This window comes from Uloborus diversus, chromosome 9 (assembly GCF_026930045.1).
Source record: "Uloborus diversus isolate 005 chromosome 9, Udiv.v.3.1, whole genome shotgun sequence".
Taxonomy (NCBI): Eukaryota; Metazoa; Arthropoda; class Arachnida; order Araneae; family Uloboridae; genus Uloborus; species Uloborus diversus.
In genome coordinates, this window is record NC_072739.1 from 113,334,996 (window position 1) to 113,362,848 (window position 27,853).

The 27,853-nt window shown below is 33.3% G+C and overlaps 1 long non-coding RNA gene across 1 annotated transcript in view; it reads right to left on the bottom strand.

The window, feature by feature from the left end:
• Positions 1-87: 87 nt before the first annotated feature.
• LOC129230083 (uncharacterized) overlaps positions 88-27,853 on the bottom strand; it is a 71,668-nt gene continuing 43,902 nt past the window's right edge. Inside the window, exons 2-3 of the long non-coding RNA XR_008581150.1 lie at positions 17,015-17,066; positions 88-214 (exon numbers count right to left, since the gene is read on the bottom strand). This is a non-coding gene — a long non-coding RNA (uncharacterized LOC129230083). The remainder of the gene's footprint in view (positions 215-17,014; positions 17,067-27,853) is intronic.

Below are 27,853 nucleotides of genomic sequence, written 5' to 3' on the forward strand. Positions count from 1 at the left end.
AAAAATAATAAAAATGTTGCTTATGAAACAAAACAAAGTACTCACCATTGGAACTATTAGAATGACCCTTGGCGTCCACCGTGGTGCCGAAGATCTGTATGTGGTTACCACTGCATTGGTTATACAGTTTATAGGTCCTTCGAATGTGTTTCGAGTCCTCTAGTATCGTCCGGCCATCCCTCTCCAAATCGATAGGCAGACTGTGACACGATACCTGAGGACAGAAACCAGAGGTTGGATAAACAGAGCTGTTGTGCAATATTGACATTTATTGTTTGGAAAGGAGCCAGGGAATCGCACATTAGAAAGGCCGAAGGCACATAAAACAAACACATAACATCGGTTTGAAGGTTAAACACCAATCTGCAGAATCTGTGGATACTTGGAAATCATTCTGGCGGGAATGAAGGTGATAATTAGATGTTGCGTTGAAGAGCAAGGGGAACCCCCCCCCCTTTTTTTTTGAGCAATGACAAACTGCTCTTTATCCTCACTTGATCGTCTTTGATTAAAAAAAAAAAAAAAACCTTCAATTTGGTGCAATAGTTTTACTTTGAATTTTTCAATTACGCTTCTCTTTCTCTTCCTTCCCCTCCCCGTTTTCGCTCTTAGAGCAGTATGATTTAAGAAACGTTCCTCCAACTTTCGACGGAAAGGGTTACTGGAATGAGTAGTTTATTTTCTAAACTACTTCTTTTTATGCGCATTAAAAATGTTTCCATGAAAGAGGTTGAATAAAAAAGGTGCAAAAGAACAATATAGTCAAATTCTACAGTCGGTCACACTGTAGTTACTTTCACACAGTTGGGCATATTTTTTTCTATTACTCGTTCTTTTTATACCATTATTCCCTCACCCCCCCCCCCTTTTTTTTGATATCAAAAGAAAATACGATCATCAATAGTAGTTTCACTTGAAAACGGAAAAGTAAAAGCTAATTTCTCGCAAATTTTAATGTTAGAATTTTGATTTAAAAGATTATTCGACATTAAAAATGTGGGAACAGTTCCACTTTAGCAATTTAAATACCTAGATTCGGAAAAACTGAGGATTTCCAATTGGAAATAGCTTTTTGCTAGGAGATAGGATTCGAAAGTGCTTTCGCCAATCACTGATGAAGGTGAACTGCATGGTTTATGCAACACGATCCTACTTTAAATTGACTGTTTAATTAATGTTGCCTCAGACTCGCAGACCGCAAAAAGCATTCGGCAACAGTCATTCTGGCGCCAATACACCAAAGCTTAGATTCACAAACACAAATCGCTGCAGGTACAAATCAAATGGTTGCGGCATGTGGAATGTCAAGACAGACGCAACATCGAAACCTACGCCTCTTTTAACCATAGCCCGATCAAAATAAATAAAAAGTTACCTCTTGTTACAACATCGTGTTCATCGGTGAATAACAATGTCACAGACGACTGTCACATCGGAAAGGCATTAAATTACCAGAAGAAGAAAAAAAGAATGTTTTTTTTCCACAGCAAAGATACGGAGAGTAGGAAAAAAAATCTATTTCGCTTGTCATCGATGGTTGGTATTGGCAGGGCGAGGGCTGCTTTGTTGAGGATTCAGCTCACGCGGTTTGATGAATGATGAGGGGAATATGTGCGCGCACTTTCGGCATGCAGAGTTGAATGATAAGCTCGAAAATGAATGATGGATATACGCGCGGATGGAGGAGAGTGTGGGATGTGGTGTGGTTGCTTTGCCTACCGACACTAGATGCCCCGATTCTAACGGAACGGACTGGCCAGGCACTCTCCTTCAAATAGTTGTTGACCCCGGTGTCAACTGTCCTAACGGGAGCCCGAATAACACCATCACTTTTGCTCACTGAGCTTCGTGATCTAATGGCACTAGATGCTCCGATTCTGACGGAACGGATTGGATAGTGAGACATGTGATTAGGCACTCTCTCTCTCCCGTTCAAATAGTTGTTGATCCTGGTGTCAACTGTCATTTAAGGATCCCGAATAACACCACCACTTTTGCTTTCTAAGCTATATGAAGTTTTGGACACGAGATGCCTCGATTCTGACGAAACGGACTGGATAGTGAGAAGTGCGATCAGAATACGTTCCTCGGAATAGTTGTAGACCCTGATGTCGACTGACATAACGGGAGCATGAATAACGTCATCACTTTTGCTCACTGAGCCTTGTGAGCTAATGACACTTGATGCCCAGATTCTGCCGGAATGGACTGGCTACTGAGACGTGAATATGCGCCCTTTCTTCGGTTCAAATAATTATTGACCATGGTGTCAACTGTCAAAACGGGAACTCAAATAACACTATCACTTTTGCTGATGTGAGATATGTGATCAGGCACTCTCTTTCCAAAAGTTGCTGACCCTGATGTTCGAGGCTGCAGAGAGCCAAGGCGGGCCCCTGGTCAGTTTGGTCATCGGGCCCCTCTCTACTCCTAAATCGTGCAAAATTAATACTACTCCGATTCCGAGCCGGGCCCTCTCAAGAGACGGGCCCCTAGTTTCCGACTAGGATGATATGGCTGCTAGTCGGCCCTGCTAGTGTTAACTATCATTAACGGGGAGCTCGAATAACACCACCACTTTTGCTTACTCTAATAGCAGTGAAATGACTTTCTTGAGACTGTATGAAAAAGTTGCGTGAAGGTCACATGGGTTCCAGTCACGTGACGGTGCTGAAACGTCATTGTTGATATTATCCTGATATTCTCTAACCGGTTGGTGCAATAATATGCATTTAAATTTTTTGATCGTGACATTTTCAAATAAAATGAGGAAGCATATCTGAACTACAAATGGAAAATACTAGCAAACACCATTTTAAATTACTATTCCACAATGAGCCATTTATGTTCGAACGATTCTCAGACTGCTTGAATTTCAGTCAAGCAATTTCATTCGAAAAACGACTTCTGGAAACTTTCCATCCAACTGAAAATACTGAAACCTCCATCGCCAATGGCGTGTTACAAAAGGGCACAGATGATGTTCATTCATAAAATTTTTCTCTCGCTTCATTTCCATGGCAGTCAACTCTTCCCACGCAGTTCTTAACAACGCTATTTATTCATAGGGACTTTTTCACAAATCGATTGACAGCGATGTTAGTACTTGAGGCAAGGGCGCCTCTGGTTTTGAAGGGGTGTCATTGAGGGAGACGGGGGGGGGGGACAAATGCAATTTTCGCTCTTTAGGGGTCTAGGGCGAAATATTAATTTCTCAAAATGCAGCTTTACACAAAATTTGGTCTCTTAATAGGGGTCATTCATGATTCCCTTCGTATACGCGCCAGATCTGGGCTAACATGGAGAAGTTGAAATAATAAAAAAGGATAAATACGAAAAATAACCAATTCGAATAATTGTAAACCTCACAATAGGATTTTTTAAAAATCAATAGTGCTTAGATCCTGAAACAAACCCAAAAGTGCTTATATACATGGATCTGTAAAATAATATATAGGACTGTCCATAAAAGATGTTACTTTTCTTTCTACAGGTTTTGATCCAGTTCTCTTTTAATCACAGTGTTTTTGCACCAAGATGTGTACACAAGGGGAGGGTCATAACCACCTCCCCTAAACTGTCGACATTATCCATCCACACCTTGAGTTTAAATACTTTATGAATGTAAATTATTGTGTAAAGCGAAGGAGAAAGTAATGGTAATTACGTAGTGTAACGCTTTTTTTTCATAAACATATAGTAAATAAATATGCAATGTTGCACTACTTATTAACCCCTTTCTCCACCCTTGTCACAATTTCGTGAACCCTTTCGTGAGACTCCCTTAAAGCATGACATCCTTTGTGGATGACTCCTAATAGTCTTTTCCTCAGGGCACACGCCCGAGGAGGAGCATTTTCATTGTTTTACAGAGGGAATAAGAGAACGACTTATTAATTGCTTTGACTATTTCCTTCTTTACATTAACAACCTTTTTAAAATTCTAGTTATGTCGTTTAACAGCTCTTAACGATCTTTATTAGGGTTACGCCAAGTGAAAAAGCATTCTTGTTTTCAGGAATATGAATTATATGTATCACAAAAGGGAGAAATCCGATGATCTAGAAAAATTTGAAAAAATAAACAATTCCTATAGTTTGAAAATAAATAAATAAATAAATAAAGTAAACTAAAAATAATGCAAATGTGTGTGTGTGCGTGTGGGGGGGGGGGGGGTGCAACTATGTTTTAGGAAATTTAGTAGTTTGCTCAACTCGTTGTTACGGGTATGTCATTTTGTTTTTGAACATATTTGCACTTCAATTCAGGAGTTTTAATCTTAGGCTCTTAATCTTTATATGTTTGAGTATAAGTGGCTATTATGTACCTTAATACGAAGTATCAGATTTTCATTTTTTTTTAAAATTACTAATTTGTAGATGTTGCACGTGTGACTTTCTACGTCATACCAGTAACGCGTATACAAAAGGTTATTTTTTAAATGCAAAGATTTTTTTTCAGAAAGTTAATACTTTTTTTTTCAATTATGAAACATAATAATTACTTACACTGAAAAACACATTTTCGCTTAAGTAAAAAAAAACCTTCTGGATTAAAGAGCAAAGATTTGCGCACAAAATTTAGGTGGGGAGCGGTGGGGTCGATTGATGCAAAAATAATTCCAACATGCTCAGTTCAATTATACCAGGAAATTAATCAAAATGAATGCCGTAATACTGCAAAAACATTTTCATCAGCCGTAATTTTCGTGAAAAGGAAGATATCGGTATTTCGCGAGCTGAAAATTTCGCTAATTTTATATGAGCAAAGCAATTTTCGATTTAAAAAAAAAAATATTTCAATAGGCGTAAATTTTCGTGATTTCGACGGGCTTGCGAAAATGAAAGCTTTGCGAAAATGAGTGCTTTTACAGTAAATAAAATATTTTCGCCCGATTTAGAGATTAAAATTTCATACTTTTATTAAGGGCAAACCTTGACAATAATGAGAATTTTTCAAAATTCAATAAATATAAATTTCTGATTAACAGAAGTTCGATGAATGCGGCCTGACTGTCAAAGAATATCTTAACATCATTTGTTCGTCAACTTTTTTGTATTTTTATTTTAAAAGAGAAGTTGGCATTCGCACTTAGTGGGCGTCTCCTTTTTGGACATCAGCCAATTCGACAGGAAAAATAATTCATGTGTCTTTCGATAGACAGATTTATATAACAATGCAGTCGGCCCGCGTTCATTGAGACATAAAAGGGTGACAGTTATTAAGGTCAAAGTTCGCGAGTTTTTATGTAGGCAGTTTATTATGTATTTTTTTTATCTTTTATTTAAGTGATTGATGTATGTTTTGGTTTATATTTTGATGTGAATAAACAGAGAAGTGTTATGCATTAGTTGAGGGTTTTGTCCTCCTCCAAGTCAAAGGAAATGCTTTTAGACTTATTAATATTTAATGAAGAGTTTTATGATAGGTATCATGCGTGTAAAAAATGCTGTGGAGAAAATAATAAGTTAGTGATTTGAAATTTACATTTCTTCGAAGAATTGTCAAACAAAAGAATACATTTTTCTGGCTGAATGCATAGTGACTGTTGGTAAAACAAATAATAAAAAGAAAATTTCTAGCTATAGAGAGACTTATCCTTATATATTATTTCTGTAGCCTGTTTTTGGATTCTACGCGAGATTTTCCTCAATTCTTGATCGATTTTTTTTTGATTTACACCTTATTTTAACGCTTATCGTGCAGGCTACTGACGAAAAATAGACCCACGGTCTAAAAATTGTTTTTTCGGGCAAAAAAAACCTGTTTTGAAGAACCAGAATGAGGTTTTCGGTTAAATTTATAACTTTAACTTGCACAGATACCAACAGAGCTGAGTAGCTTGATCGGCAGAGTGTTCTCCTCGTAACCAGGAGAATGCGTGTTCGGGCCCACGTCCGGACAATCTGCATCATAAATTAGAAAAATATCGCTCATTCCCTGAACAATGAATAACACATATGAGGGAATACATGAGGTAGAAACGCTCCTAGCTGTTATGAAAACTTGATGCAACACGGAGCTAAATTGATCCTCAATTGTAAGGTGTTTTTTTTTTTTTTTAAGCTTTGGCTCCGGGAAGAAAATTAAAGCATAATGTAAGCGAAAATATAAGTATCAGGTTTAACATTTCAGACTACATTGGAATTGTTTTTTGTTCAGTAAAATATAATAAATCGTATATTGAAATATAGACTCTTCTAATGAGTTTTTGACTCTTTGTACAAATAAAAAAAGTACTACCTCAATTTAAAGGGTAATATATATATTTTTCTTCTTTTTGCAAAAAAACAAATAGCGTATCACATTCAAGGGAATCCTTTTTGTGCAGAAACACATTTTCATTGTATGCTGAAATGTAGATTTTTCTAATAGCAGTGTTCGAACTTTTGTACAAATGAAAAACTACTAAGCCAAATTAAAACTACGAATTTCAACCAGTAAGTCTTTAATTATTTATTCGAATACGATATAAAACATTAAAATTATTATCAACTTCATTAGTAAGAAATCATTTTCTATTCCTCTGCTTTCGGCTGGAAAAAAAAAAAAAAAACATTTTGTCTACGTTCGAAAAATTACACTTAAAAAACGGACTCAGTTCAACAGGTTTTGGTTTTGAATTTTAAGTGTTCGATTAAAAGAAAAACAAGTGCAGGCTTTTAAGCCGTACAGGTTAAAGAAGCCTGCTATGGGAAATTGTTGAATATTCAAAAATAAAAACACTTATTTTTTCAACCGAATTTATTACTTCTCTAGAATGTTTGTTTCAATCGCTACGTGAGATCTTCCTCATTCTTTAATCGAATTGCATGTTTTACGAATAATTTTAAATCGTATCGTGCTGGCTAATGACAAAACATAGACGCATGATCTTATTATATTTTTTTCGGTGAAAAACTTTTTTACTGTGTTTTATTACGCTTTCCTTCAATGAATAGCATTCGAAAAGGAAGGCACAGTTGCTAGGTTTGTTGGAGCGTCGTACTGTTAATCAGAATGGCGCCAGTTCGAATCCGTGCCACTAAATATCTCTTTAATGTTTCTTTTTTTTCTGTCAGATGCTCACATGGGCAGGACTGTATTTGCCAAAACCTGTTTTTTCACATGAAAAAATACTGATTTTTCATGTGTCACTCAGCCACACTTTTAATGATAGTTATATTTGCATTGAAAATACGTACAACCAAAAGGGGAGCGATGATCAAATTATCACAACGTTGTATTTAACGAGGTTTTGTTATTGATGTCTTCAAATTGCATGCCTTTTCTTGTGCGCTTACTTTTTTCCGTTTACTATTTTCGGTTTTTCTTCATAATATTCTTTCTTTGAAATTTTTAAAGAACGAAATGCCTTATGAAACTTTTCGAAGTACAGTGCGGAGTTCCGCACGGGTCGACTAGTTCTCACATAATAAGAAGAAATAAATTTTCACTAAACTGACACCAAGAGCAGGGACGTACTTAAAATGTTTGGGAGGATGCTTAATTTCAATTTGTCGAATGGAACTCCAAATTTCACTGAATGATTACAATTTTGCCGAATGGACCTCCAAATTTTGACGAATTTAACTCCAAATTTCGCCGAATGGTGATAAAAGTTTCCGAATGGTACTTCAATTTTTGCCGAATCATCAGACAAAAATGTGCCGATTAAGGAAATGTTTGGATGGTCACAGTGACACCCATGACCTCCCATCGGGACGCCCCTGACGAAGCTCTTTCTTGTGATCGATTTAAAAAAAAATTAAGGGTCTGGGACACAAAAATCATCAAATTATGCAATTTGTTTTTATTATTTAAAAAATAAATTTCCGTTTCTTTCTGCTTAAAATGCCGGTTGAATCTTGTTTATATCTTAAATAGCACAAAGATATAATTATTTTTGTTGCTTGCATTTAATTAATATTATTCTTAACTTTACAGCTTTAAACGCCTTTTCTCCGTGATGTAATTTTTCCCGATTCTTTGAATACAAACTCTTATAAGGCAAGAACTGATAAAGATAAAGTATTGAAATTTAGAGCAAATGTTATTCAACTTTACTTGAATTTTCATTCGACAAATTTGAAAAAAAAAATTTTACTTCAAAAGATGTGATTTTTTTTATATAAAAAACGTATCTTGGTAGTTTTCAAAATTTTTATTCAAATATTTTTTATTGAATTAATATTTTTTTAATTGCCGAATAAAAATTAAGCTTAGGTATTCGTGTTTAGATTTATGAAAAATTTTCAAAATTGACCAAGAACGTTTTCAGTTTTAGTGATTTAAAACGACCCAATTTTTTAAAATTAACTTGATTAAATTTAAATAAAAAAATCTTTGTTGTGATTTTGCTTATTTAATAGATGGTGACTCAGAGGGAAAAATTTCAAAACTCTAAACTGTTTAATAAAATTTCTCTCAAAATGTGTCCCGGGCACCTTTAACTGAATAAATAGTTGTTGTAATTTATGGTCGAATTGTAATCATGTCTAATCGATAAAGATATTCGAATTCGGGTGCAATCAGGGTTTGAATTTGACTTCGCTCTTGACCTAAAGAGAAAACACTACTTCTGGAAGAACTACGCGAGCTGTCTCACATCTGCAAATTAACCTTCCCTTAAGAGCTGATTGTAAGTTGTGTTAAAGTTTAAAATTATACATTTTGAAGAATCTATCTTGTTTAAGACATGTTTCAGCTTCTATCCTTTCCCTCTTGCAATTAGCTTCAAATTCATTTTTGTGAGTTTTAATATTTTTAAGATGTCATGTTTGACAATTTTCCCGTTTTTCAAACGCATTTTTCATGTCAATCAAATTTTGTTATCATACAATAAAATTAGTTTCATTGCGAGATTTGTTTTCTCATAGAACTGTTAAAGTGTCATTAAAAACTGATTTGCTCCATTAAATAAATAAATAAAAATATATAAATTAATTTAAAAAAAACCCTACTCAGAGCATAGAACTACTTGTAGTGTTTGTAGTTTGTTTTTGCAATAAATGATGCGTCAGTTGAAATGGACTAGCACCTTTTACAAACAGTTCTGCAGAGCTTCTACATAGGGACTCTACCGCAGAAAAATTAATATAGCCAATGACCTTCATTTAAAATTAGTAACAAATCACTTTCACAAGTTGGATCCTCTCAATTTCATATTTAACATTACACGGAACAGCATAAAATAATTTAAACGCATTTGGTGCTTTATAAAACTATCGTTCCAGCAATATCAATTATTTCGATGACATTTCATTATCGATAGACGTCACATAACGATGTCACGGTTTGAAGAGTTCGGCGGTTTCTGTTTTTCGAAAAAATTCTTTAATTTCAGTTAGGGCCAACCCATCAATAGTTTCTACGCACGAGTGCCAAGGGCCTGAATTTTTGAGAAAGCAACAATTCACAAAATGGGAACGAAATGGCGTCATTATCATTCCTTTGTTCTTGGTTAATATCTCGTAGAGGATGGACATAAATTTCACGTGCACCGCTGCTTAACTGAAAAATCTCTGAGAAGTGCACAGTCAGAAAGTGGAAGAGAAACAACCTTTGGGTGGAAAAATGTGAGGTAAAGTAATCTTATCACTGAAATGCTTTGAAATTATTCATTAATGAGTCAGGAACTTTTTAAAACCAGCTTTCAATCCTTTTAAAGGGTAGAGACCAATGTTAAGAATTTGATTTTTCCAGGACAGCCTTTTTAAAACCCTTTTCCTTACGTAAAATATTTCGAGATAAATAAATAAAATTAGTTAATAACTATTGAAATTCACAATAGAGTGAATAAAATAGGGTACATTTACCGTTTGATGCTACAGTGGCCGCCGCTTATATGAATCACGCTTGTTCTAAACAGTTTTTATTCCACAAAGCGGCTGATTCAATAAAGAGGCTTCTTCAATAAAGCTGAATTTTGTTCCGTTTTTGACAATTTGATTCATTAAAGCAGTTGATTCAATTAACCACTGATTCAATTAACCGGCGTCTACTGTACTTCAATAATTTTCCAAACATCATTTTAGATTTTAATATTCATTGAAGTATTTAAAAAAAAATGTAGATACACTAGAAAGTGAAGTTGTGGTTTTAGTGATATTTTTGTTGGACACGAGTGGATCGAAACCACTAATTAATTTAGTCATTAAGAATTTCTACTTTCAAGAACTTCTGCATCCCAGATTCGTTATGTAATTATAAGAATTTAAACCTTCAAGAAACTCTACGTTCAAGAAATTTTAACTTTTAAAATTTCTATCTTCTGAAAATTTCTATCTTTACAAGTAGAAATATTAAGAAATCAAAAACAAAGCTTACGAATTTAGTGCGAAGATTTTATAACAGCAGAGTTTCTTCCTCTTTTTGAGTACTTTTTTTGTTAGATGACACAAAATATTCTTAGACAGGGGTTCCTAAAGTGGGTGCCGCAAGAAGAGTCGAGGGGTGCCGCGAAGTGGCCAGTGTATTAAAATATATCACGTACCTATACATAATAGAGATAGACTGGGGTGCCGCGAGGAATTTTTAATTCTTCAAAGGTAGTCGCGGATAGGAAAAGTTGGGTATGCTTGCGTCCACGAGATTTAACTTTTTGTCCTACAAGCAGTTAAAATCTTACTCTCCAATACAAAGTTTTTGATAATAGAAGAAAAATGAAAAGAAAGCATAAGAATATTTTTCATACAACGAGTGTAAAATACATACTGCTACGCTTGAAGTTCTGAATAACAATTGCAGGTATTTCATCTCTTATATTTGCTTCAAGAAAAACGAAATCTTGGAAGACGGGAATTTCCGTTCGGTAGCCTTAAATAATTAAAACAAAAGCACCATTAGAAAGAACACGTTTTATTTGAAGGTCAACGCCTGGAAAGATGTGGAAAAAGAACGCAAATCTGTGTGACTGTGGCAAAATTAATTGCTTGTCGCGAGAGCAGAATGGTTTAGGCGGTTGTCATGGAAACGATTCAACTGACGATTTGGGAAAAGTCTATGGTTAGTGAAGACGTTGTGCCAAAGAATATCTTTGGTTGTACCCCAGGGACGTTTCCCTTCAAAACGCAGACCGAGAAGGAAATGAGGAGAATTGAAAGGAATTTTTTTCTGAAGATGATTTTCATCAAAAATTCTGAAATGTCTTATCTCATTTCTGTTGAATGGGAACATGGTGAGATTGATTTTATTTACCCAAACTATTGATATATTATAACACGGCGAGTGAGCACCCTCTTTCTACTCTTGTAACGGATTTTTATTATCGTGAGATAAAGTATAGTTAGTGTTCGTCAATATAACATTCCAATATACAAAAAGTGAAATTCAAAATCAAAACATTAGAATAAGCTGTAATCAAAGAACAGACCTAGGACAAAGTTAACGACTAAAAAATCAAACTATATCAATAGACTTCATCTGAAGAGACGATAAAACTGATAAATAAAAACAACTACAACGAGTTTCTTGGTCAAAAAGGGAATTAAAAAAAAAAAAAAGGTAAAATTGAAAATCAGCAATAAGTTTTAGTAAAATTGAACAAATTCATTAAATCAGTAATTTGGAAATTTTTGAGTCAGGAATAAAGTAGATAAACAGTTCAAGAATATAGTCGACTCAAGGTATTAATTTTTAACTGATAATAATATGCTTTAGCAATAGCGTCACAATCGGGGGGCGGAGGGAACGATCCGCCCCGAGTGAAAGCTTCTGGATTCCGGAAGTTCATTAAAAATATATTCAAAAAATGAAAGTCTTAAAATTTCTGAATAATATATCTGAAGTTCTATTTGAAGCTATCAAATTCATCGAAAATGAAGCACAATATTGCAAGGAGGGGGTGGTTACATATGCATCAAGGGCAGTTTTACATAAAATGTGATCGTAATGCTTGTATTTTGAAGTAAACTTTCGTTTTACCACATAAATAAAAATTATTTCTGAAAATTGTTTAACTTTAATGTTTACAAAAAATATTTTTTTTGGGGGGGAGGGGGGAACACAAATTACCACTCGGGTGACACCCGTTTTAGGAGCGCCACAGCCTTTAGTCATGGAAAAGAACGAAGACAAAAATAAGTTCTATTCAAAGAAGAGACCAAATACAAAGTAACCTAAATATTTCTGTTTCAATAATAAAGAACCCTTCACGGTGAGTAGACAAATCCACAAGTACTATGTATCAAACGAAAGTTTTTCTTCTTTATGTTAATAAAAAAATAACAGATAGAAGTGGATGTATATATAATTTATTAACAAGAAGTTCCGTCTAGAACTAGACGAGCCTACTTTCCCGTATACCCATACTGCTTTCTAGTACCTGATCAATATTCTCAAAAATAGCTTAAATCGCAAATTATTCAAACATATATTTTTTTTAAATATTTTAAGCTGGTTTCTAGGAATAAAATATTCCTTACTTTTCTTCAAAAAAACGAACAAATAAAATAGCAGCATCTTTTAAACAAAGCAGCTAATACACTTCTTTCCATTAAAAAAATTTTTTAACAGCTTTCAAAACGAAAAAATAATAATAATAAGTTCATTAAAATAAATACATCATAAAAAAAAATCGTTTCTTTTTCCCCTGTTGCCAAAAATAATTTTTTAAACGAATTAATGCACTTACCAAAATAAAAAAAAACAATAAAATGTCAACTTAAAGAAATAATTTTCATTGTCAAAAAAAAAAAAAAAATCGTCTGCGCATATTTTTCGAGTTTATTCACCGAAAACTAAATACCTAAATTAAAACTTTAGCGTGAAAATAAAAACAAATCACATCAACAATAATTATTTCACAGTTAAAACCACAGCAGCGGAGTCGGAGTCGGAGTCAATCTCATTTTGGGATAAAAGAGTCGGAGTCGAATATCCAAGAATCGGAATCAGTCATTTGTCCTCCGTGTATAAATGTTTGCCAAAGCTACGAAGCCAGAGTCGAAGTCGGGGAGTCGGAGTCCGATTAATTGTCGGGAGCAGGAGTCAGAATCGGTGTCAGGTGCCCCTAAATTCTCGGAGTCGGAGTCGGGAGTAAGTCGTCAAGAGCTATTTCCAACAAAGTTTGTTTGAAGTAAATCCGCCTTTAAGTTCGGAATCTATATTGACTTTCAGTTTCCCCTTAGGCGCTAATGTTAAGAGATTTGAACTGTTCAAAATTGAACGAAAACTTGTTCAATTCAAAAAGATATTTTTGATACATGTTTTTTATCAAAAGTTTTTAGCTACAAAGTTTGTTTGAAGCCACTTCGCTTCTAAGTTCAAGATTTATTTTTGATTTGAATTTCCCCGTAGGCGCTAATGTTAAGTTTTTTTGAACTGTTCAAAATTGAACGAAAAATTGTTCAAATCAAAAAATGAATTATGGGAATGAGATGTCCTCGCCGAGATCTTTCTAACAAAAAAAAATTTGTTCGAATCGGACTATTCATTCAAAAGTTATTAGGGGGGGACAGACAGACAGACCGACAGACAGACCGACAGACAGACAGACAGACAGACCGACAGACAGACAGACAGACCGACAGACATTTTTCCCCATCTCAATACCCTACTTTCCAATTTTTAATTTTTCAATATTTATCTAACTATTTTATTTATTTTTGACTTTTTTTTGTTTTTCGGGATATTTTTAAGATGTATTAAGCCTTCTTTCATGCTTTTTTCTTCTTTCTCTGATTTTTACTGGGAAAGTAGGCTAAAAAAAGGAAAAAGAAGCTACGGAACAAAAGCTACAAAGATATCAGTCACGAGCAAGTAGAGGAAAATTTCCGATAAAAACTCAAAAAAAACGTCTTCGAAGTCGGGCTGCCTGTCATTCCAAGGACGTTCGCTTATTTGCTTTTACGTTTTTGCGTTCCTTGCGATTTCAGGAATTTTAGAATTGTTACTCCCGATTATCTGAAGCTTTTACTTATCTCGGGAAATAGTTTCAACCTTTATTTGATCAAAATTACTTTCCCTCCCTGCTCTGAATCTTGGTTTTTAGCACGGGAATTTTAAATTATCTTTCTAAATTATTGCTACATTACTTGCTATGGATCAGATTATTAGTAATTAAGTTGTTTAAGGAAAAGTATTCATCACAAAATTTGCCGTCTCTTCACTGTTCTGCAGCACTGCTAGAAAATGTCATGGAAAGTATTTCTATAAAAGTTTCGGGTACCGATACAGTTACTTAAGTAACGCTGCCAATTTCATTGAAGATGAAGTTGTACTGTTACAAGAGAAATTTTTAGAATTATTTTTTCCTAGATGTTTTCTAGTAGAGCTGCAGTTCATGTTTCAGTGTAGCAATAACGCTTGAGCAGCAAAATTCATAATAATAATAATAATAATTAAAAAAAAAAAACTCCCAAAATATCACTATTTATGTGAGGGAATGTAGATGCGAAGCAATATAATATTTACAATATCCAATCAAATATTCTCTGAAAATATTTCAGTGCGTTGTTTCTTACACTGGAAAAAAAAAAAAACTACAGTACTACTAGAAAATATTTAGGAAACCGTACTTCCATAAAGATTTCTGGTAATCGATTTCGGCGAAACTTGGGTGTTCCATTCGGCAAAATTATCATCATTCGGAAAAATTTGGAAAAATTTGGCAAATTGAGAATTTCTACCCTCCTAAATTTTTTTTGTTCGCGGCGCCCCTGGACATGACAGTGGTGTATGTAAGTTATTTAAAGTTGCTCTAAAACAAGTTACAAGTATTCTCATAAAAACTGATTCATAAAAAAAGTAACTATCTTAAAATACAAACTCTGCTCTTGAAGTTAAAAACTACGCAGTTCCGATTCTTTTCAGACGTTTTTACAAAACCTTCATTTGCTAGAAACTACGTTAGAATGATTTGCAGCATATTTATCCTAACTAGCCGCAGCATTTAATCCATTAACAAAAGGACACAATTTGCCATTACGACACATAATCACACTACGTTTTTTTCTACCCTCTGGAGAAAAAAACAAAAACGATTTTTGACCTAACAAAAACATAGGCGGCACTTCTTAACAAAAGCAATTTAAAAATTTTAAAAGCAGCGTCACTCACTAATTATTTTTTTCGGCATAGAACCGCCTTCCTATAACACTTTCAAAGACATAACTACCAGTGTAGGGATTTTCATTCATCCATGAACAAATCCTATAATAATTACGTTTGGGATAAGAGACATTTTTTTATCTGCTTTGTAAACGTTAAAAAGTGTGTCGAAAGCTAGCTTATGAAATTAAACAAAAACTTACTTTTTTTCATTGTCCTTGCAATTACGTTTTTATTGCTGTGAGATAGACAGTTACGTTTCTTTTTTGTTAGGGTGTAAATTATTTGCCATTGTGAAGATTATTTTCTATTAAGGCATTTGGTTAAAGCTGCGAGTAAGCGCAGCGTGGTCTGGAGCGCGAAGCGAAAAAATTCAATTGGAATTTCAATTCAGTGGCAACCGTAGAATCACGAACAATAACAGGAAGTAACTGGTAATTTATGCCTTGTCGTCTTCTCTACGGCGATAATAATAACCTTAACTACCTTTAATTCAGTTTAGCTTTCCCTAATATTTTTAGAATAAAAAACTGAGACCATATTTATTATGTATATACAGTAATACATAATTTTAAAGTAAAGCATCAGAAAGTCAATACGCAGTTAAAAAAGTATGAAAAATCTGTTTATAAGGTGCAAAATGGATTATGCCATAAAATAAGAAGTGATGAATAGGTAAATTTCATAATAGAATTAATTTCTTAATGGGATAAAAATATAGAATATGAAAAATGGAACAAAACATGGAAAAGAAAAAAAATAACTAGCTAAAAACAGCTGTTCTATAAAATAGAATAAATTACTCTTTTTAATGCAAGCGTTCGAATTGTGTGGAATAATGTTTTATTAACTTCTCGCTTTTAATTGTTTGAAATGTGACATTATTTAAAAATTTCAAATCAACTCTTTGTTATTTCTACAGAGTAAGGTGCAAATGCTGTAACGTTTGATATTTTTTTCTCTAAAATAACAATTTTAATAAAACAAAAATAAGTATCAAAATTAAAAGTTAAGGAATGTGTCCTACTAATGAAAAGCGTTGATCATCATCAGATGAGCAGTTTATTTTTCGCAATTAACATGGCAAATTTTAATATTCTTGCATTTCAGGATAATATGCTTCACAAATCCTTGTAATAGACCTCAAAAGATTTCTATAGTAGTATAAAATTCGTTAGCCACCAAACTCAAATTTGAATACTGATTTGTGGTTATACTAGTCCTGCTCTTAACTAGATTGAAAGATAATAGATTTCCCCAGAGAGATCTGGATTTAAATACAATGATCATATTAAATACATAAGTACGATGATGGAAATTTTTACGTTGTTGAAAGAACAGAATTTGAAAATGATTGCTTTGATTTGTAAAACGGACACATGTAGTAAGGAAAATGTGACTCAATAATATGAATTAAATTCATAATTGAAGAACACAACAGGAAACTAAAATAAAACTTCAAAAAAAAAAAAAAAAAAAACTCGAATCTTTCGGAAAAGGACTCGAGTCATAACTTTATTTCGCACAAAACATCATATGCATCATATGATTTTACGGCTTAGGTTTTATTTTGTAATATATCGATATTATATCGTCTCAGTATTTGTGATGTTTAGTTTAAACTTCTTGATTGGCAACGCCAACACTAAATCAGTTAAGTTTCCGTGCTTGAAAATAAAGATTGGTTCTTTTTAATCTTGTGTTTGTCACTGTTCTATTCATTCTGTTTATCTCTTACGCAGTGTTGCATTATTCTTCTACAAGTTATTATGTATTTATTTTTTTCTTTGAATGGTTTTCGACATGAAACATTAAATAATTATTATTTAATCTGGTATGGTAATGTAGTAAGTTCTAAATGACGTAAAAGGCTATACCCTCTCTGTAAAAGATATTTTAACTGTAAATTTTAACTAATACTTTCGGTGATTTCATACAGTTGTTTCTAAATGCATTTTTGAAAAGCAAAGAGCAACTAACTTACCATTTCGAAGAATATACTACACAGGTGCGCTAGGGAAGTAATTTGAAGAAACCTATAAAGAAGAGACACGAAATGTAAATAATAAATAACAATAATAACTATACATACATTCATGTATGATAGAAATTATGCTCTAAACTAGATGGCTATTTTATTATTATTGTTTTTTTTTTTTTTTTTTTTTTGAAAATATGTACCATTGCTTTACACTAAACTTTTGAGCAACATTTACAATCAAAAATAACAACATCTTAATATAGGGATTGCAATACCGGACCAAAAATTCAATACCAGTATTAAGCATTTTTTTAAATGGGATACCAGAATACCGGTATTAACACCGGTATTTGAAATTTCTCAAAAAAATGTTTCAAAACATATTGTTTCGTTGCCACATCTAATAATGCTGTGCAAAAATTGTATCATTCATGAAAATGTATTGTGAACAAATATAAAATGAAGGAACAAATGTCACGGTAAAAAATCATTAGTAAAAAACATAATGCATCTATTGAATTGTCTCTAAGCCTGGAACTCAATGATCAACTTTCCTACAGTTGAAAATACTCTTTCTGAATTCATGCAAGTCAGTAGTACTGTTAAAAATGCGCGATACAACTCCTCTAACTGTCTAGAAGTTCTTCATCTTCAAATAATTCGGTCTCTTGCGTAGATTTTTGGAAAAATCCTTTTGTGTGTGTTTCTTTTGTATTGTGTGCATTTTGTTTTTATTATTTTCTAAAAATGTATAGCTAGTTGTAATTTCTTTCCAAGAGACGATACTTTTCCAATATTAACATCATTTTCTCTTAAGCAGGGGAGGTTTATGTTTGCTTTTTATTAGCCCTTTGGTTTAAGTTTACGATAAAATTGACTAAATTTGATCTTGTTAGTTTCTCTTCTTTGTTTTCGTTTTCTTTTCAAAATTCTTCACAATTATAATTATGTAAATATCTAAAAATGTTTCAATTGATTATCTTTACCTCTATGCAAAATTTCAACGCACAATATAATGTCTAAATATTATCTTGCCAAGCAGAAAGTCAAATAGTGGGACAGGATGACAAACCAATACTGGTGACAACTGGTGGTGGGTATTTCTTATGCTCAAGAAAAATCTTTTGTAAAAATTTAGTACAGTTGAGACAAATAATTAAAAAAGAAGTCATTGAATATTACTGTAATTGATGGTTGGAATAAATTTTTCATAGGACAAATGCATTCAAAATTACATTCGAAATTAACTTCACAAACGGGAAAGTGAGTGATCAGGGAAATGAAGAAAATAAAAAACGTGGTACACAAAAGCGCATGAAAATGCGATTCATCTCACCATCTAATAATGAAAACATCATTTTGAAATCTTTCCGCTACTTTTGTTTAATGATATTTTATTAGTTCGTTCTTTTGAAGCCAAATTTTTACATCAATAGATTGACTTCGGTTCTGTATCATGGAAAAAAAATGTACATTTAAAATACTATAAGTAGATATTTAATAAGATAAATTGAAAGTTCTTTAATTGAAACTGTATATATTTATTATTTTCAGCTAATACCGAAAATACCGGTATTTTACCTCAGCAAATACCGGTATTACGAAATTGCAAAAAAGCTCGAAATACCGGTATTCGGTATACCGGTATTGCAATCACTAATCTGATACATAAAAGTCAAAAACATGAAGTATATTTTATGTAGCACAATTTTGCGTTTTCTTCTTTATCTTTACTAATAATAAAGCTGAAATTCTCTCTGACTCAAGGGCGCCCATATAATGGGGCAAGGGGGGCGGGCTAGAGCCCCCCCCCCTTGAAATTAGAACTTCCTTGCTTTTAATACTTTTCTCTTTGGAAAATGTAAAAACATTTCTTTTCCAACCATAAATGAATAAATTATTAAAACTGTCACATTTTAATGACTCTAATCTGTCCTGAAATCGGTTTCCACGGGGAAAATATTTGAGCCCCCCCCCCCCCTTGCAACTTTGCATATGGGCGCCCATGCTCTGACTGTCAGGATCTCTGTATCTCTGTCTGGATCTCTGTGACGCGCATAGCGCCTAGACCGTTCGGCCGATTTTCATGAAATTTGGCACAAAGTTAGTTTGTAGCATGGGGGTGGGCACCTCAAAGCGATTTTCTGAAAATTCGATGTGGTTCTTTTTTTATTCCAATTTTAAGAACAAAAATATCATAAGATGGACGAATAAATTACGAAATTATCATAACATGGAACCGTAACATGGACACAAGCCAATTGGCGAAATACAAAATTATCATAACGTGGAACCGTAACATGGGTATAAGCCAATTGGCGAGAAAATTCACCATACATTATTTGTAAATATATAGGCGAATCAAAAGACCTTTTGATTTTTCTATTAAAAGCAAAGCCGTGCGGGTACCACTAGTATAGAATAATAAAATTTTATTAATATCATAGTAAAATTTATGATATTTACCACCACAGTTTTCAGTTAAAAAAATCTTCCGATAAGAAAGAAAGTTTTAACTATTTTGTTATTTAACTTTTAACTCACGAATAATAACATTAATATGTGATTCACGCATATTTTATTCGTTTATCCTTGTTCCCATGCATAATAAATATATAGAATTAAAATTTCTCCAAAGTATTTGCTTTTATCTTCCAAACTTGTTGACATTTTATCGTACGACAGATTGTAAACATGGAATACCATGTTGACATACTCTGTGGCATAATTTATCAAAGCGAGAAATCCTTATCAGTAGCTCCTATGTTTAATAGGCAAGTTCATCCGTCCTTTAATTGGTTGCCATATACCGCCCGACGATTTAGAAACGCGCAATTATTTCTTACAGGTGGCTATCAACTTCGGTTTTTTTTCTCTTCATTTTCGAAATCGTTTCCTCTTTTTTCTTCTACCGCGTGAAAATTTTTCGCTTAGGCGACGACGCTTTTGAGACGAACTAATTACTCCAATTGGGTGAGTAAGATAAGGAAAGAAATTTCGTTTTCTAGAATAGTGAAATTGCTGTAATTTTCAAATGGATTTCGCAGCATTTTTAAGCCTTTAAAAAGACCCGAGACAGAAAATTTCGGTTTTCTTTACTATATAAAAATATTCCTTCATGGTATTAAATATTATATTTTTAAACTAAAACTTTCGGAAAAGGGTGCCCCAATGCGAGGTTACTGTGACTTTTCAAAAATCCTTATTCGGCAAATTTTGATGACTAATCGGCAAATTTTGAGACAATACATTTTTTTTTTATTATTTTGTATAAGTTTAAAAATTGTTTTTAATGATGCTTAATGTCTCTCCTTATTGTGTGCGTGTATGATAACGTTTTTCATTTATCGTCAAAATTGGAATTTCAATCTGCAAATTGAGAATTTTAGCCCTAACAAAAATTTTAGTTCGGGGCGCCTCTGCTTGCGAATTACTTTTTTTTTTATTATTTTTTTCTTTTTTTCTTTAATCCATGGTGAGTCAACTACAACCTACGAAATAAATGCAACTCACTCAGAATATATATCTAATCAAAAACGCGTCACAAATTTTAAAATAGTGCTGTGAAAAAAAAATTACTTTCAAAAAAATGTTTTACTTTCTGAACATTCAATCCCTTTCGCAACTGAATTAGGAAAAATAAGAAAAACAAATCTTTGAGCCTATTAATTTAAAGGAAGTAAAATACTGCAATTAGTCATATGCATTTTATCATTATTATTATTATTTTACTTTGTTTAAAGTTATATTTTCTACACTTTAACGACTCATAAATATATTATTTAAAAAGTGTTTTGGGAAATTGATTTCGTTTGAATCTAATTTAAACATAATGCATATAATATGTGAAGATAAAATAATAGAAATATTATTTTGCCTCAAAAAAAAAAAAAATAAATAAAAAAAATTAAGTAATGAGTTAGTTTTCCTTTTCAGATAAATTGCCCAAATTGACCGTCAATAAGATTTTGCCATCCGTGGAGTCATTTTAGGATTATTCTCGTACTAATTTACGGCCTTATTTGTGTTTAATACGAATAAATGGAGACGCAACGTAAAATAATAAGTAATTTCGCGGATATTTAAAACTTAAAATATCGCTACATGAAGTACAAACCTCGTTTGAGGTTCAGACTGACAAGAAGGTTAGAACATAGCCAAATTATAATAAAATGTAAAGCAAGAATTCATTTTCACTCTTTAACACTTTGTAACTTTCGAATCTGTTAATAAAATTAGATTTGCGCGTTCCGTTCAAAAAAGTTTAAAAAACATTAAAGTTAAAGTTGAAGTTGAATCTAAATACACAAACATAAATCCACCCACTAACACAAAAAATATATATAATATGACTGCCTGCCTTCAAATTTCGCCCCCAAATAATAGTCTAAAAAATCGGATGACGAAGATGCATTGCAACGAAATGCAAAGCAAAAGCAATCAATCAAATAGTCTTTGAGAAACCTAAACTTTTGCCGACCTCTGCGGCCATCAAATTTAGACGTCGACGACAGTTTGGCTAGAGCTAGTAGAATCGAATCTTTTTGACCGTCTTTCAGCATTAAAAGCTTTCACATAAAAATTAAGACATTTAATTATAAAAGTAGGCTGTAATGCCACACTATTTTAGTATCATATAAAATAGTCAAAGTATATCCGTTTTCCGAATTTGTTTTGAATTTTTTTTATTTTTTATGACGTTACTAATGTAAGCAAGATTGGGATCTGGTTGGAATAATGGATACTCTCCGTTATGAAACTGAAGGAAAAGAAAACGACTAAGAACATTTTAACGACGAAATCGTTGGTTAAATGAATGTGCTGTGACAACGTATATAATAACAAATTTTTTCATGGAATTTACTGGCTGTGCATAAAGGTCAAGATTCAGAAAATTTCTAAGAGGCCAATGGTCACTAGACCCAAAAAACTTAGTGGCCACCACTGAAGTATAAAATGGGGTGGGGGAGGGATTTTTGCTACTGTTATAAAAAATAAGACAAATATATAGAACCTTACAGAGTGCATTTTAAAAGCTATCAACATGCATTTTGGAAAATTTAAGTTAAGAAAGGTTTTATTTTATTTATTTTTCTTTTTTTTCAAAATCAATAGATAAACAAATCCATGACAAGAACTGCATTTTAGATGAAATAGTTTTAGTTTATTGCAAAGTCACTGAAGCAGTGATGATCAAATAGAATTTTGTTAATAAAATTTCACTTTTCCAGGAAATAACTAATTAAAAAAAAACATTATTTCAGGAACTTTTTATGTACTTTTTAGTAGTTTGCATTGAGATAAGCATCTAATTCTGTTTTCGGAAACTTAGGCAACTAATATTCTTGTCTACTTCCATCTTGCGAATGACCAAACATAGCGACTACGCGAAAAGTTTAAGATAATAGATTTTTGAATTTCTCTTGCATAATTCCTGCTCATCCCAAGATTTTTTTTTTTTTTTTGATAGGAATAACAACAGGGGGGAAAATGGCGACTGAGGACGTTTTTTTTTAGATCGCCACTTTTTCAAACTAGGTCGCACTAAAGAGCAAGATTCACGGTCGTGGCGAGTGGCGACCGTGAATTTTGCCCTTTAGTGCTTGAGTAGCGAGCTATGAGCTTAACTATGTTAATTTATGTCGAGAACAAACACCATTTCCGTTTCTTACTGAAGAGAACTCTCGCAAGAACATGGCTTTTTAAAAACGAACATAAAATATCTAAAACATGGTCAAAAGAGATGTTTCCCTTTTCTACAAATACAAGTTTTTAGACTGATTTCATATTTCACAGCTAAGTGTTAGTTTAGTTACACAAAAATAGTCCATGGGTTTTTGCCACAAAATCACGACAAAAATTTAGTACACATATTCCGGAGAAACAACGGGACCAATTTTCAGTGGAAGGAAAAGCAGCGGTATTATAGTTTGGGCAAACCTAACCTGCCAGCATTGTGAAGGCTACGCAGATCGTAATCACAGCATTACGAGGCTGCCAGATTAGATTTTCCCAACGGAAAATTAACAAAACTATTATCCTGATACCAGATGAAGTGATTTGTAAGAATCTTTTGGGAAAACGCGGAATTCCATTTTCCACAACACGTGCTTTGTTAAAAAGTATAATAAAATAAAAATACTTTGACAAATAAATTGGATTTGCTTATCAACGCACAGCACAAAAATATTTATGCATCTTTCCTTCATTAATTTCATTAAAAAAAATTTTTTTTTTTTGATTCCACAATAACATTTCAGGTTAAATCTCAATTCGATTTCTAGTAAAATTGAACCTGATTCGAAGCATCTGAATGTACTTCAAATGTTTTCCAGAAAAGTAAATTTCATACTCTTCGCATGAAATTTCATTGCATCACAATTCAATATTATGTTTTTTTTTCTCTCAGAGAGAGAGAAGGAGAAAATGCTAATTTCTATTTACTTTAGCCGCGAAACGCCTCTACTGCACACAACAATTTACATCAACCAGGAAAAGCTTTTCTTCTTTAAACAAGAACTCTAGAAGTCGGTGTTTGGCAATGCACAGCGAATCATTTTTATTCGCTTATTAACAAGATCGGAGAAGGATAGCCTTGATCCGTCACAAGTGTAAACATTAAGCACTTGCACCTGTCTGGCCCAACAGCTCCGACGAGACAGCGTACGGAACAAAATGAATGGAGTTTATTAGCGAGAATGAATTATGTGGTTCGCTTCCCCGCTAAGCGTCGAACATCGTGAATGATGATAGAGGGGAGTGTGTCGAACTTCTGTTTTTCCGACTTGAAAAAATATTTCCGCAGGATACTGGGTTACTTTGAGCCACGCTGTTCAACTTTGCGCCACTTCAAATCAGAAGCGCCCCATGCTCAAGTTCTTGGGACGGCAGAAATTTTCAATTTGCCGAATATAACTCCAAATTTTGCAAATGAGCTCCAAATTTCGCCGAATGATGATAACCTTGCCGAATATAACTCCAAATTCTGCCGAATGATGATAATTTTGCCGAATGGAACTCCAATTTTGAAAAATTAACTCCAAATTTAGCTGGATGATGATAACCTTGCCGAACATAATTTCCAAATTGTGCCGAATGAACTCCGAACTTCGTCAAATGACGATACTTTTTCCGAATGGATCTCCAAATTTTGCCGAATGGAGTTGCAAATTTCGCCGGATGAAGATAATTTTACCGAATGAACCCCAAATTTCGCCAAATGACGATTATTCTCCCGAATGAAACTCCAAATTTAGCTGAATGATGATAATATTGCCAAATATAACTCAAAATTTTGCAAATGAGGTCCAAATTTCGCCGAATGATGATAACCTTGCCGAATATAACTCCAAATTTTGCCGAATGATGATAATTTTGCTGAATGGAACTCTAAAACTTGCCGAATAAGGAAATTTTTCGGAGGTCACTGTGATCTCCATGACTTCTCATCATCTCCTCTGCTTCAAAATTTTTAGTAAATAATTGAACGATGCGCAATGTTCTTTTCACCCGAGGGTCGAGACTCATATGTGATGACTCTCGTGGGCAAGAACGCATATAAAATTTAAATATGCTTCAGTTGTTTTCCTAGCTAACATATTTTATCTATACCAAATTCCATTTGACGTTTAGAAACCAATTCTGAACTTTTGGCCCCAAATTTGCAGCAGTCATTCTTACTACTGAATGAAGAACATCGGTTGGCTCAAAGTGACTCTAAATGGCAAGATAGCTAAAAATCAGGCTAATAATTTCAAATGGATTTATTAATTATCACTTCTTAACTTTGGATTCACTATACAATAGTTTGGGAATGTTTCTCCTGTTTTATGTCCTGACAGTTTTCAAATAGAGGGGGACTCAACATTACTTTAAATGACTATGATGTTTAATGTTGCACAAAATTAGCTTTGCTGTACATACAAATTTGCTCATTTGGTTTCCGCTAAAAAAATTAAAAAAAAAAAAAAAGCGTGCAAGGGGGGGGGGGAAAGGAAAAACATTTAATTCCAACATTTTCCAGTTGTAAGTATTGAATCCAAAACGCGTTTCTTTCAATGTCTCGAAATCTGCAGATACTACCGTTTACTTGCCCTCAGCAGTATAAGTCTCAACAATGCAATTTGGTTCATTTCGGGTTTTGTTTCTTAGATTTCGCGTTGCAATAAATGCTTCATCAAATTTGGTGCCAATTCAGTCACTTATTTTTTAAAATGCATTTAATAAAGTAGATTTTTTTTTCAGTCCTTGTTTTAACAAGGACTGAAACACTTAAAAGTGTTTCCAATAATCCATTATGCATTATACTTCAACGAATTATTTAAAACCTTGAAGGAATAACAAAGTTAAAAACATTGTTGAGAATAATAATGCAAACAACGAGAATGATTTAATTACGACCTATCCTCCTTTATTTTGAGCAGAAATGACTCTTGTGAGGAGTAAAAAACCACCTGCTGCCTGCAGTGCTGCGAACCAATGCAGAAAAAGTAGTTTTACAGAGATTGCCAGAAGAATTTTCGACCGTGGTTTCTTTACGTTGAATTCAAAGGACCATTATCGACAATGACCAAACTTACTTTTGGCGTTAAATTTTATGATTGCGAAGCTAGAGCTTATTGGTCGCCAATTTATGACGCCACTTCCTTTTCATTACTCTCATTTTATGTTGAAAATTTTCATTAATTGCGCAAAAGTAGTAATATTGTAAAGGAAAAAGAAAAACTCTTTGAAGTTTTGTATATCTTCTAACTTGCTTTGAACTATTCTTCGCATACAAATGGAAGAAAAGAATACAATAGTTTCTTTTGTTTTATTTTCACTCTAAGTAACAACGGCTTTCTAGGAACATGTGAATGAAATGTGTTGTTTCTCTCAAAAAATAAGCTTTCCCATTTGAAATCAAAACTCTCCGTTCAGAAAAAGAGAGGGGGGTGGGAATGAGATTCGTGCTACTATACCGGCGTTTTCTACGAGTTTTCATTCATGAAATTCAAGCCATTTGCACAATGAGCCCACTCTAAATACGTTTCGCAGCGAATTACGCACGCACGATCAACCAACATTCCGGAAAAATAACAATAAAAAAAAACCTATCCACGCACATACACATACGCGCTTGTATACCTTACCCTATAAAAAATGTTTTAATAAAAACGACAGTGACAAAAAATAAAAAAGAGAGAGAGAGAGAGAGAGAGAGAGAGAGAGACTGACAAAGACGTTATAACAAAAAGCTATAAATAAAAAAAAGCGTGGGAGAGCTCGGATTGGGAAACAAAACAAAGCCGAAAGCAGAAGAATCTTTTCTTCTTCGTTGGTGGCGCCGATAGGGTGCCCCTTGCAGACGACTGAAAACCTTCCGCAGATTGTTGCTTTTCTCTGTCCAGAGTTATCTCTCTTTGCTTTTTATGGATACATATTTATAGATTGGTCAGAGGGATTTCACTAAATATGAAGCCGCCGGAGATGTATGGATGTGTGTCATAGATGGGACTGATAGTAGCATTCGTAGTAAACATTTCCTCATTGAGGATTTTTGAAAATTAAAATTAGTGGGGGCTTCGTGAGAAATTTTCAATGGAGGGCGTTCTCTTTTTTTTTTTTTAAATCCGCGCAGATAAACAGACAGATAGACACATACATATATAGACAAATAAATATTAAGACATTGATGTAAATAAGTATATGATATATAGGTACGCAAATAGAAAAAGAAAAAAGGATAGATAAAAATAGATACAAATAAATAAAAAGAGATAGATACAAATAGTTAAATATATAGATAATTAATTTCTATATAAATAGAAATGGATAAAAACATAGTATAAAATAGATAGATATATATTAATAGCAGAGGCGGCGAATGAGACTGAAAAGGGGGGGGGGCAAAAAAAAACCGACAGCTAAAAGCCATAAGACTTTTAGCGGCAGAAAAAAAAAGAAAAGAAAAGAGAGAGATGGATAGAAACAAATAGACAAAAAGATATAAATAGGTATAGATAGAAATATAGATAGATAAAATAATAGATATTAATAGATAAATAGTTATAAATAGGAATCGATAGAAACATAAATAGATATACTATATATAATTATATAGTTAAGTCCCTTCATAAAGAACTTCAAGGGACCGTAAATTTTGTTCGTTGTTACGGGAATTTCGTTAGAATGGTATTCGAACAATGCAAATAGGACTGAACATTTATTTCACAAAAACGAATAATTCGTTGTATTGGGATGAGCTGTAGAAAGCACGAGTTATTATATTAGTATTGACGGTATCCCAGCTGGAATTTTGACGTTTCCCAGGCTTTTAAAATAAAGAGGTTTTAGTATTCAAAAGGTTTAGTATTCCCTTATTTTAAAATGCATTAAAAAAGCATAATTTGTTATTGATTTTATGCTTTCAAAAATGTTCACAAATGATAGCTCTAGCTTCAGACTTTCATAAGCCGATAAACGAATGAAACATTTACAGCTTTTATCGGAAAACAGGAATATTGCAGGAAAGTAAACGAGGAGACTTGCGGGAAAAACTCCTCCAAGGCTATTCGATCGCGACCTAGAAGTTGAACGGAAAAACTGAAACCCGTGTTACGAGACGAAAACGAGTATCCATCGAAAATGTGACTTAGCGCTATGAATATTTTTGAAATTTATTTATTTATTTGGATTTTTAGCCTTTTTAAGAGGTCAAAAGTTTGAAATATTTGCGATATTGATTTTATCATTTTTCGGTATCCCCCCCCCCATTTGATATTGAAAAAAAAATTGGGAATTGTGTAATGTGCTGGAAACAAATTTCAAAAATATTGTCTTTTTATAGCTCTTTCGAATTTA